Source organism: Electrophorus electricus, chromosome 12, assembly GCF_041902795.1.
Source record: "Electrophorus electricus isolate QZ-2024a chromosome 12, ASM4190279v1, whole genome shotgun sequence".
Taxonomy (NCBI): Eukaryota; Metazoa; Chordata; class Actinopteri; order Gymnotiformes; family Gymnotidae; genus Electrophorus; species Electrophorus electricus.
The window spans coordinates 15,673,761-15,686,396 of record NC_137508.1 but is presented as its reverse complement, the minus strand read 5'-3'; the positions used below and the strand labels follow the sequence as shown (position 1 = coordinate 15,686,396).

Genomic DNA, 12,636 nt, shown 5'->3' with positions numbered 1-12,636 from the left:
ATATGTAAGACATATGAGCTGGACACCCCCAAGTCTAAATGTTAGGAACCACAGGGAACAAGATACTGTAGGACCTCCAGATCCCACAAGTGATGAAGTGAGTACCTCAGACAGCAGTAACCCAAGGTGAATGAGAATGAGGAGGAGCAGGAATCATCATGAGACAATAAACCTCTGCATGGTATGTACCACGGGAAAATAGTGGAAGTGACTGATATGGAAAAATCTTACCAATGGCTGAAAAGTGCTGGATTGAAAGACAGCATGGCTACACTAATCACAGCAGCACAGTTACAAGCTCTGAATAACAGATCAGTAGAGGCTGGGATCTGCCACACCAGGTGCAGATGCAGGCTGTGCAAACATACTCCTGAAACAATCCAGGGGTGCAAGATGCTAGCAGGCAGAGTCTACATGGAATGCCATAATTTAGTAGCTGTCATCGTACCGATCTGTGCCAAGTTGATGCTGGAAGTTCCAAGGTCAAAGTGGGATACACCCCAAAGAAATCACCCCCCAGATTTGTATTCTTTGTTATTCTTTGTATCACCCAAAGAATGGCATTTGTCCTGTAGTATCCTGTAGGACTTTCAGATACAGACAAGCAAAATGGTAATGGCTAATCAACCACATATAGTAGAGGTGGATAAACAGCTGAAGAGGACCATAGTGATAGATGTAGCAATCCCAAGCAATAACAACATCAAGAACAAGGTACACAAAAAGCTTGAAAAATATCAAGGGCTGAGAGAAGAGCTGGAAAACATGTAGAAGGTGAAGGCAACAGTCGTTCCAGTAGTAATTGGAGCACTAGGGGTTGTGACCCCCAAACTAGGAAAATGTCTCTAGCAGATCCCAGGAACAACATCTGAGATCTCCATCCAGAAGAGTGCAATCTTGGGAACAGGCCTCTAGTAAAGGACCTGACCTTGAAGGAAGTTGTTAATCTTCAGAAGGGTCAAATTATTGGCATGCATCAAGCAGAGCAAACATCTAAGGAGATTGCTGAAACTACTAAAATCGGGTTAAGAACTGTACTATTTAAAAGTGGAAGGACAGTGGGGAAATATCTTCGAGGAAGGAATGTGGTGGGAAAAAAATCTTGAATGACCATGATCGGCGATCACTTAAACGTGTGGTGAAATCAAATCGTAGAAAAACAACAGTAGAACTCATGTTTAATAGTGAAAGCAAGAGCATTTTCACACGCACAATGTGAAGGAAACTCAAGGGATTGTGACTAAACAGCTGTGTAGCCTGAAGAAAACCACTTGTCAGTGAGGCTAACCAGCAAAAATGGCTTCAATTTGCTAGGGAGCATAAAGATTGGACTCTGGAACAATGGAAGGTCATGTGGTCTGATGAGTCCAGATTTACCCTTTTCCAGAGTGATGGGCGCATCAGGGTAAGAAGAGAGGCAGCTGAAGTGATGCACCCATCATGCCTAGTGCCTACAAGCCTGTAGGGGCAGTGTTATGATCTGTGTTGCTGCAGTTGGTCAGGTCTAGGTTCAGCAACGTTATGTGCCCAAAGAATGAGGTCAACTGACTACCTGAATATACTGAACGACCAGGTTATTCCATCAATAGATTTTTTCTTCCCTGACGGCACGGGCATATTCCAAGATAACAATGCCAGGATTCATCGGGCTCAAACTGTGAAAGAGTGGTTCAGGGAGCATGAGACATCATCTTCACACATGGATTGGCCACCACAGAGTCCAGACCTGAACCCCATTAAGAATCTTTGGGATGTGCTGGAGAAGACTTTGTGCAGTGGTCTAAATCTCCGATCATCAATACAAGATCTTGGGGAAAAATGAATCGAACTCTGGACATAAATGAATCTTGTGACATTGCAGAAGCTTGTGGAAAGGATGCCACAGTGAATGCGTGCCATCATCAAAGTTAAAGGCAGTCCAACGATATATATATATCCTGGCCTGTATTGAAATCATACTGTAAGCAGTGAACCAGCATTGCCTGATTGACTGTAATTGAAGCTTGAAATTGATGTTTTCAAGCTTTTCAAACTGATTTTCATATTTTGGTATTTTTCAGGCTCATCCTCACACAAATTCAACATTTTTTTCCCTTATCAATCTACATTCAATATTGCCCAATGAGTTAGTGAAAATTGGTTTTTGGATGTTTTTGTACATTTAAAAAAAAAAAAAAGATAAAAATCTTGCATTTTCTTAAGTAATCAGACATTTTATGACACTCAGTCTTGCTGTGGTGCATTCTACTTTTATAAATCGTCCTTGAAACTTCACTTGTGCCTAATTTAATTGATTGGCCATAATTATAAAATGCACACAGCTGTCTATATGAGGTCTTACAGTTGATGGTGTATGTCACAATGGAAATCGGGCCATGAGGTTGAGAGAATTGTCTGTAGACCTGCAAGACAGGTTTGTGAGTAATCAGGGACAAAAGCCTTGGTCAGAGGTAACCAAGAACCTAATGGTCACTATGAGATACAGAGTTTGTTTGTGAAAATTACAGAATGCTAACCATCAGTGTAGCAATCCACCAATTAGGCCTTTGTGGTAGAGTGGCCAGATGGAAGCCATTCTTCCCTAAAGGCATGCTAAAGTTCATGTGGAGTTTGACAATAGGCACTTGAGCAACTCTCAGACCCCGAAAAGAAAGATTGCTGGTCTTATAAAACAAAGATTGAAGTAATTGGCTAGTATTAATATCATCTCTAGAGTCAATATGACAAAGAACAAAAGCCAAAGATTATCTTTGGCAAAATTCTGTGGACGTCCTGAGTGGTCACCCAGATTCTGGACTTGGACCCAAGAGAGTATTTCTAGCAAGGCCGGGCAAGGCAAGTTTATTTGTGTAGAACTTTTGTACACACAGGTAATTCAAAGTGCTTTACATAAGCATAAGAAATTAAAGTAATAAAGCTTAATGCATTCCGAGATCCATCACCTTGGGAAAGTTTTCTTCCCCAAAATAATTTAAAGAAAAATTTACATTACAATGTATTTAAATAAAATGAAATTGATCTAAATAAAATGTAACGATGAGCGGTTAGGAGGCGGACGCATACACAGAAGAGAGTGAGATTTATTATGGGCAAATCCAGAGTCGTATTCATAAGCGGAAATAAACAGTCCGGTCATAGAAACAATACACAGAGTCTGAGAATACATGATCAACAAAAAGGAAACAAAACACATGGTAACAGAAAAAGGAAAGCAGGCTACAAAAAGAAACACAACTTAAACAAGCAGAGGAAAAGACTTAGAGGTTTGCACTGACAAACATGAACAGCGAACACTACAGTGACATGGATTCACAATAACCAGCAACAAGACTTAACTAACACAGGGCTTAAATACATGGTTTAACGAGCATTAAACAAGAGACAGGTGATACAAATAAACCGAAACTAAGGAACTGAACCACAACAATGAAGTAACGCAAAACAAAGACACAAGACAGGGAAACTGTAGCGACGGGGATGCTAGGCGGGGGCGAAATGTGACATAAAGGCTAATTATATAATGACATATAAAAAAGGAATTAAAAGAGAAAAAAATAAAATAGAACAATAATATAATGACATTAATAATGATAATGTTAAAATAGAATTAAATAAAATTCAGTAAATTGAAATAAATAAAATAGTGAAAAAATAGAATAAAAATATGAATAATAACATATATAAAGTGCATAAAATCAAGGCAGTGGAACAGCTGTTCAATAGCAGGGTAGTGGCTTAAGTGGTCTGTATGATACAGGAGAACAGATGTTTTCAGTTTGTTTTTGAAAATGGTTATACTCTGTGTGTATTTCACAACATGATGGCTGAATAATACTGCTCTAAAGGGTCCTATTAGGCTTGAATTTTTCCAGCATATCAGAGTGTACGTAGGAGCTATTTTGTGATTTGAATACAAGTAACAGTATTTTAAAAATATATCCTGAATCCTGATTGGACTTTAGCAAAGCATCTATTTGCACTTAAGAATTTAATAAGATGAGTGAGCGTACCCATTTCAATAACATTGCTTATAAACAGGAGGTTAGAAATTGACCGACAAATGGTCAAGGAAACTCAACAGGCTTAAATCAGGACAATCAGTGACACAAGTCCCAGGTGGTATAGCTAATATGGGATAGGCCGGAGGCTAACAGCAGAGGGAGGGCATCATTACTGGAGTAATGCGAGACACACCCAGATCACTTTGGCTTGCCTGATGTTTAATACTTTGCCTCTGAAAAAAAGTGGAAATACATTGCATTTATTGACTGAGAGATGTAGGAGGCCTTGTTAATCGGTCAACGATGGAAAAGAGAGCACAGGAATTATTAATGTTTTTATTAATGACATCCAAAATGTATGTGTTATAATCCTGGGGCTTTATTTATTTCAAAGTCAATCTGAAGGCTAGTCAATCGAGGCTTTTTAGCTTTTCTGCCTGCCTTTTAAGGCAGTTCGATGTTTTTGTTCTTCTCCCTGTGGACTTTTGCCTGTCATAGATTTTCTGTTTTTTCAGACACCAGCACATCAATTATATTTATTAACCTGGCAGTGAGATTTTCTATGAGAGTATTAACTTTTAATTGATGTCACAAATGGCCACCCTCCTCACGTGCATGATGTCACGGTTTCCCTGTCTTACTGCACTCCCTGGTTCCATGCCTTAGTTTCGTTTTCTCCTTCCCCGTCTGTTCCTCTATTCCACTCCTTGTTTAAGTTTCCGCTCTTCTCATGTTCGCCTGTGTCTGTTTGGCGTCTGTCTTGCTTATTTAAGCCGTTTTGTTTTGTCTTCTGGTTGTTGGTTATTGTGTTATGTCCTTCTGTCAGTTCTGCCTTATGCCCATTTACGGTTGTCGTCATTACTTTCTGTTTACTCTGGTAGTGTGTTATTTTACCCTTAGTGTTACACCTTTTGCCTCTGTTTGTTTTATAGTTGGTTACTCTGCTATGATTCCACCAGGAACAGGCAGAGGTAGAACGCAATTGCAGGAGGTGGTTTGTTATATGAGGAAACACGAACATGAAGTGTAAAACAAACAGAGGCAAAGGGGTAACACTAAGGGTAAAATAACATGCTACCGGAGTAAACAGAAAGTAACGAGGACAACCGTAAATGAGCATAAGGCAGAACTTGTTCCACAAGCTATCTGCCTTGCAAACACCACAACCTGATCCAATACTACTACTCAACTTATTTTCACATTCTCAGCTGTATTTGCACATTAATTAAGATTACAATAACACATGTCAAGTTGCTCAATATTGATATAGTATTACATTATTGTCATGCTCCCCTCCTCAACTCCCTCATCCACATTATTTTTGTACATGTGGTTTAGTGTTTTGGTTTCTTTTCTGTTTGTATGTCACTGTGTGTATGTGTTTACCTTCTTTTCCCCCACATGTTGCAACACTTGCAAGCTTTACATATATCCAGGTCCAAGCCCCAGTAGAGCAAGCCAAAGGCAACAGCATAAAGAAAAACTCCCTGGCTCAGAGGAAGAGACCTCAAGAGGTACCAAGACTCAAAAATGTGAACCCATCCACCTCGACACTGGACAACATAATGACATCACAGCACAGCAAGTGAGGGGATTATATTGACATGGAAATATGGTGTGTCAGTGTCCAGGGTCAAGTCTGGCTGGTGAAGTGTGCATTCTTTGGCAGATACCATTTCCTCAATGTTTCAGATGGAGGGAAAGAAAGGTTAATCTAGGGGAAAGAGGGGTAATGCGGAGTGCATTGCAACAAATTAAAATAAAATAGCAATTAACAACAGGAAAAGGCTAAATTTAAAATAGAAAAAATAAGATACTGATATATAATAAGCAAGTAATGAGACTGTAACAGGGAGCAGTGAGGAGGCAGACACGTATGAAGAAGAACGAGATTTATTATGGGCAAATCCAAAATCAGAGTCATTGTAGCATTCCATGGTCATAGAGCCACCACAGAGAGTATGTGCATACATGACCAAAACAAAAACACACAAAGGCAAACAGGGGAATCAGGCTATAACAAAAACTATGGAAAACTCAGGGCTAAGAAACACGGAGGCTAGGATACACGTAGTACAATCTTACAGGTATACAGAGACGGGCTTTTAAAAACATTCACTAAACACATAAACGCACAGATTCAAATAAACTTGCAATGAATAGCCAAGACCAAGAGCACAGGGCAGGGTTTAAATACATGAACTAAACGAGGGACAGGTGTGGAAAATCAAACGAGGGGTGGAGAAAATGAAACTACCGAATGGAACTAAAATAAAAAAGACAGGGAAAACATGGAATACGGAAGATGGGAAGGACTAATCGTGACAGAGACAGCAAACAATTATTGTTCGGAACCAGAAATGAGGTCATCCCCCTTGTTAGCAGTGTTCCCCATTTCACCTGTGCCTTGTTCTCTGCCTTAATCAATGTATATTCATATACCCCTTTGTTGAACATGTATGATGTCGGTTATAGTCTGCTGTGCTTCTTCTCATGTTTGTTGTATCGTGTTTCAATTAAAAAACATTAGACTCGTGTCTGCATCCAGCTCTTTTTTTCACTTCTTGCCAACAGTCCATTACAGCTTTAATTTCTTATGTTTATTTCTGTTTCCTTAGGTTTAAATGCTTGTCTAATTTGTACCTATATTATATTTGGCACATTTCTTCTGTTTAAGTTACATATTTAATTACAGAACTCTTATTACATGCTTACACAGCACTACTGAGCCAGAGTCCACTTTTGTACACCTGTGTGCTGAGGAATGACAATAAAGAATCTTGAATCTTTTAGGGCATTGGAGATTTCTATCTTTGATGACAGGAAAGGGACTTTAAGATGAATCTGAAATGTACCAAAATGTGGAAAACTCAATTGTCTGAAAATCCACCACATGCACTGAGTGTACGGTTCAAAAGGAGATGGCTGAACATGGAAGTTTCCTCTTATTGTATTTGGCTGGTGTGACTCAAGTAATCATGAAATGAGAACAATGGAGGGTTCATGTGCATAGAGCATGTGACAGGATGAAGGTTTAGAAGGATTACCTCTTTCATGTTTACTGATAATAAAGTGAGATGATGAGGATTTAAGTGTGTCTTGACTCAAGACCCCAGTGATGCATAATTATTAAGCTTTTAACTTGTTAATCTTTTTGTGGAATTTGAAATGTATTTGTTCAGATCTAAAACCAGTAATAATTTATGGAACTGTAGTGAACTATATGAGGCTTATTAGGCCAAATCCAAAATTTCTGATATTTTAATGAGGCTATGTAATGTTTTAACATTATGACTGAAGGCCAAAAGTACAACAATGCTGTTCCTATCCTCCATACAGCATAATCCCAAATGATGTCTGATTTTATCTCCCATACACCATAATCCCAAGTGATGTCTGATTTTATCTCCCATACAGCATAATCCCAAGTGATGTCTGATCTTATCTCCCATACACCATAATCCCAAGTGATGTCTGATTTTATCTCCCATACACCGAAATCCCAAGTGATGTCTGATCTTATCTCCCATACACCATAATCCCAAGTGATGTCTGATCTTATCTCACATACACCATAATTCCAAGTGATGTTTTTCCAGTTCTATAAAGGCAAAAATGTTTTCCAAATTTTCTTTCTGTAGACAAACTTTTTTAATGTAATAGTTCTGATGTGGGATTAATGTCTCTGTACAGATTACATAATAAAAATGCCCCAGGGAAGAGTTGGATTGGACGAATTGGATCTTCTTCTACTCAAAAGAACTCATGCAAAAGCATGACGCTGCTATTTTTGGAACTGTTTATCACCAACACCGTTTAGGTATACTAGCCCTTAGTGCTCTCTAACTGTTTATATTTTTTCCCGTGGACTTTACTACATTATAGCTGGAAACCAGCAACTTCCACTAGACATCAAAAACTACATCCAAAGAATGCTTAAAACGTAAATTACGTTAACATTTTTCTTTTTCCATCATGGCTGCTTTCATTCCTCTTCAGTGTGCAGAGTACATGTTTAGCTATTCTTTGTCTGTCGTTAGTGATAGTTTTATCTGTGAGAAGAGTAGATCAATTGCTAGTCTGACAGAGAAGATTCTAGTGCTAGAGGTGTGCATCCAGACCTTAGAAAGTGTTAGACCTATCAAGGAACTAGAAGTACAAGCTCAATATAACTTAGATGTAGTTAGCAAGCCCTCAAGTCCAGCATTATAGCCCTTGCAGCAGGGCAAATGAGTGATGTTACAGTGATATAGCCGAGCTTCGGCTCGTCCACGGGAGGATCATGCATCCCCAATTTGCGTGTCTAACAGGTTTGCCCCACTCAGCAAAGCACCATCTGAAAAGCCTGTTGAAAGAGCTCTGGTTATAGGGGACCCTCTTTTGAAATTGGCTAGGCCTTTAGGGACACCAGCAGCAGTAGTTAGCTATATAACGAGGGCCAGGGCATCTAAAGGTCTTGGGCAAGCATAGGTTCTCTGACATAGTTATTCATTTAGGAGCTAATGACATACAACTTCGCCAGTAAGACATTACTAAAAATAATATTGAAGAGGTATGTCAATTAGCGAAGGCGAAGTTCGAAGCTGTAGTATGCTCTGGTTCCATCCCAGTGCAGCGCAGCGATATAACATACAGCCAGTTATCTTCGCTGAACTGCTGGATGACCAAGTGGTGCTGGCAAAACAATGTGGGGTTTATAGATAATTGGAGCACATTCAAGGGCAAGCCTGGCCTTTTAGGGCGAGATGGTATCCATCCTAACAGAGAGAGCACTGCTCTCCTCTCCTGTAACATAAGCCATAGTTTTATGACAGACCTTGTTAATCTGACAATCCAGAACGTAGGCCAGGCAGCAGACAAATAAGCTAAACCAACCGTCTACTGGTCGCTACGTGACGTCACCAGAGGTTCATCATATTGACACTGTGTCTGTTCCCAGAGATAAGCAGAAATAAACAAAATGAAGAAAAACAAGTCTTAATAACCTAATTAGTATTAAAGTAACTGATTCACAGAACACTACCTGCATCTTTCATCAAAAGATGGGTTTACTAAATGTTAGATCCCTAACATCTAAAGTAATCATGATAAGTGAAATCCTAACAGATCATAGATTTTATGTACTTTGTCTAACATAAACCTGGATCAAGCCAGCTTTAAAGGAAGCATGTCCTTCTGGCTACCGCTATGTACACTGCGCTTGTTTAAATGGCCGTGGAGGTGGAATTGTAGTTATTTATCCTGACACTGTTATTAAACCTGGTTATGATTTTGAGTCCTTTGAAATTATATCTACTAGCATAAATAATGTAGCCAGCGATAAGAAGCCCACCCAGCCTCTTCCACTAATTGGCATCTACAGGCCATCAGGAACCTATCCTAGAAAAAGCTGTAGTGCAGCAGCTAAGCTCATACTTGAATCAGAACCAGACACATGAAGTCTTTCAGTCAGGGTATAGGCCTCATCATAGTACGGAGGCAGCACTGATTAAAGTAGTTAATGACCTGTTGTTGGCTTCTGACCAGGGTTATGTCTCTTTGCTTATATTGATTGACCTGAGTGGAGCATTTGACACTATAGATCACAACATTTTACTATATAGACTCAAAAATGTTGTTGTGAATAGCTCATTCCTGTTTTATATCTTATCTAGCCGGTTGCTACCAGTTTGTTAACATAAATGCAGACTTCTCAGCATACAACAAGGTTAGCTATGGTATCCCACAAGGATCTGTTCTAGGGCCTTTGCTTTTTTCTTTATATATGCTACCTCTAGGTGACATTATACATAAACACTGTGCTAGTTTACACTGCTTTGCTGATGATACTCAGCTCTATGTCGCAGCCAAACCAGAGGCCATAATATATATATATTATATATGCTTAGTATTATCCTAATGCATAAAGGACATCTGGCACTGGATGTTGAGGAACTTTCTCTCACTTAATACTGACAAAACAGAGGTGCTTCTATTAGGCCCAGAGATGGCTAGGTCCTCGCTCTCTAATTACTCAATGAACCTCAAGGGTCTAGCAGTCACATTTTCTCTAACAGTTAAAGATCTTGGAGTTATTATGGATCCATTCAATGCTCATTTAAATAATATCTGTATAGTCAGGCATTTTATTAACTACTTCCCCATCTTAGTTAAAGGTGTAGATCTGGGGATCCATGGGCATTGTGAGTTATGGTAAACTGGCATGTTATGATGCTGTCACTTCACCTCTCTTTTGTCACTCAAGTTTGTTGACTGAGAGCAGTGGAGTGCAGGTGTTCCGGTGTACCCTCATGCCTGTGTTTCCTTCTGGCTCTGTGCTTTTAGCTGTGCTGCTATAGATCTAGCTAGATCTGCCGGAGTCCATCTTTGCACATTATAGTTCCCTAATTTACACACCCTTATACCTGGACATGCCTAATAATCTATTCTCTCTTTCTGCTGAGGTACATCTACCTCTGATGTCATGTTGTTACTGAGTCTCAGCCCATTTCAGATGTCAACACATTTATTTATACACAAACAAATATGAACATATTACCTGCCCTTTGTTCAAAACAGGTCATTTATGGAAGAGAAATATTGGAAACAACTGTACTAAGGCATGATAAGTTATTGTCAGTGAATTCACTTCTAAATGCATGGTGTTGACTGAAAAAAGATCGGGATCTTAAAAGTCAACCCATTAATGGGTTGTACAGATCCAGCTATAAGGTAGCAGTACCTAATAAACTGGAAAGTTGTAACAGTATGGCATTTCTGTCATATACATGAGAAAAAGATGAGTGGTATAATTATGTGAATGACTAAACTGTATGGCAGATTGGAATAAATATTCCCTATTGCAGCATTTAACCATCAGCATTGATAAATCTTAGATGCAATACTACATTTGGCACACTCAGTGTAAAAAACTAAAGTACTGTAGATGCAAAACGAACAGGCAAGACAGGACTTGTGCTCACTTTTCAATCACAGTGTATCCATTTGCTCAGAGGACCTTTTCCTCCTCTGAGGAATTTTTGTAAATGTAGTCTTGTCTTTGAAAGAATGAATTCTACAGATGTAAACCTTAATTTACAATTACCTATGACTGAAGAATTCATTCATTGTTTTGTTTAAATACCTGTTCCACATAAACTCTGATTGCACTTCACATTGTTTTTATTGATTTCCACGTAAGCTTTTGTTGATTTTTTTTTATAGACAACAACTGCCCCTATGCACAATAGAGTTATTATTTGTTGTGTCTTAGACAAATTAACACTAGTGTAGATATGAGGCATTAAAGATCTAAAACAACTTCTTTTTCAAAGCTGCCAACTCATAACTCATTATTCAATATCATTACTGAATGTTATGCTTTTTACGCATTATGATAGAAATGTCATGCAGCGAGGATGAAATAAATGGTACCCCTCCCAGGCACAGGTAAACATTACCCATGAGTTTACCCATAAGCAAGAAAGCAGACTTATTTAATTTCCTTTTTTTATTCACCTTTGAAACTGGGTCCTGATTTTATGAATTCTGTATTGTGCATAATCTGCTATAGCAGACGTCTGAGGATTAGGTGTGCCAGTGAGAGAGCATTCCACTTCTCTGAGTCTGTATTTGTCTTTTCAGCTTTCCTAACCCAATAAAAGAAGTTTCTAGTGCACTTAGAATTTAAAATTAACTTTGGACAGCAAAACTGCAGTGTGTATCTGACTACAAGTTTCACTTTATTTTCTGGTCTACAAGCCTTGGAAAAACACTGTCAGCACTGCCATTTTGTGAAAGGAAAAGTTAGTGTCTAGAAAGTCCCTGGAAACAGTTTTGTATTTCATATTACAAATAAAAGAAAATATACTAAAGCACAGAACTATATACTGATACTGATTACACATACTGAAGTTGATGTTACAGACTATTATTTCACAATAATCAAGTAATGCTTAGAAGCTCACTCTCTCATTCTCAATTTTGGAATTTGTGTGTTATTTTCAGGGACAGACCCCAGACTGTCCCTCCCATACCACTGCAGACTGATTTTAGACCTGACAGGGTGTAGGAGGCAAAGCAGTCTGGCTGTAAGTGTAAACAGCATCTTCCACACTTACCCACTTGCTTACAGCTTAAACCACAAGTAAACAAGCATTCTGTCAATTCTGTTTTAATAATGTATTGCACTAACCAATGTAAAATGCTGTGTGACTCATAACAAATTACACTCACACATTTTGTCAGTGTGCCTGCATTTTGAGTTTTTGGTTTGAGAGCACATTAGACACACTAGAAGCAAAAGGAACAAAATAAACAAAACCAACAGCAAACAAAACAAAAAGAACATGTATTTATTAAAATAATAGGAAAGCAGTAAAGTTAACAAACTTTGCCCTTTTCCTTTTATTTTAATACTTTGTTATAGAGACAGACCAATTGCTTTATAAGTACAGATATTTCACTGATGCCATCAGGGCCATTAGACATTACTGTTTCTCTACCCTCAGGTTCCCTTGCTGTGACAGGAAGTATTCACATTCAAGAATTGTTTACACAAGTGGATTTGTGAAGACAGGGTCATAATTTTTTTCTAATTACACCAAGCATGAAAATATTCAAGTTTATTTTGGCTCATACAGTTATAATTCTCTTT

General features: G+C 38.6%; 1 long non-coding RNA gene across 1 annotated transcript; it reads right to left on the bottom strand.

Annotated features, from left to right (window-relative positions):
* Window positions 1-3,064: 3,064 nt before the first annotated feature.
* On the bottom strand, window positions 3,065-5,554 carry LOC145660105 (uncharacterized). Its single transcript, XR_014126259.1, has 2 exons — window positions 5,388-5,554; window positions 3,065-4,234 (listed from the first exon to the last, which is right to left on the bottom strand). It is a non-coding gene; the product is annotated as an uncharacterized LOC145660105 (long non-coding RNA).
* Between the last annotated feature and the right edge of the window lie 7,082 nt (window positions 5,555-12,636).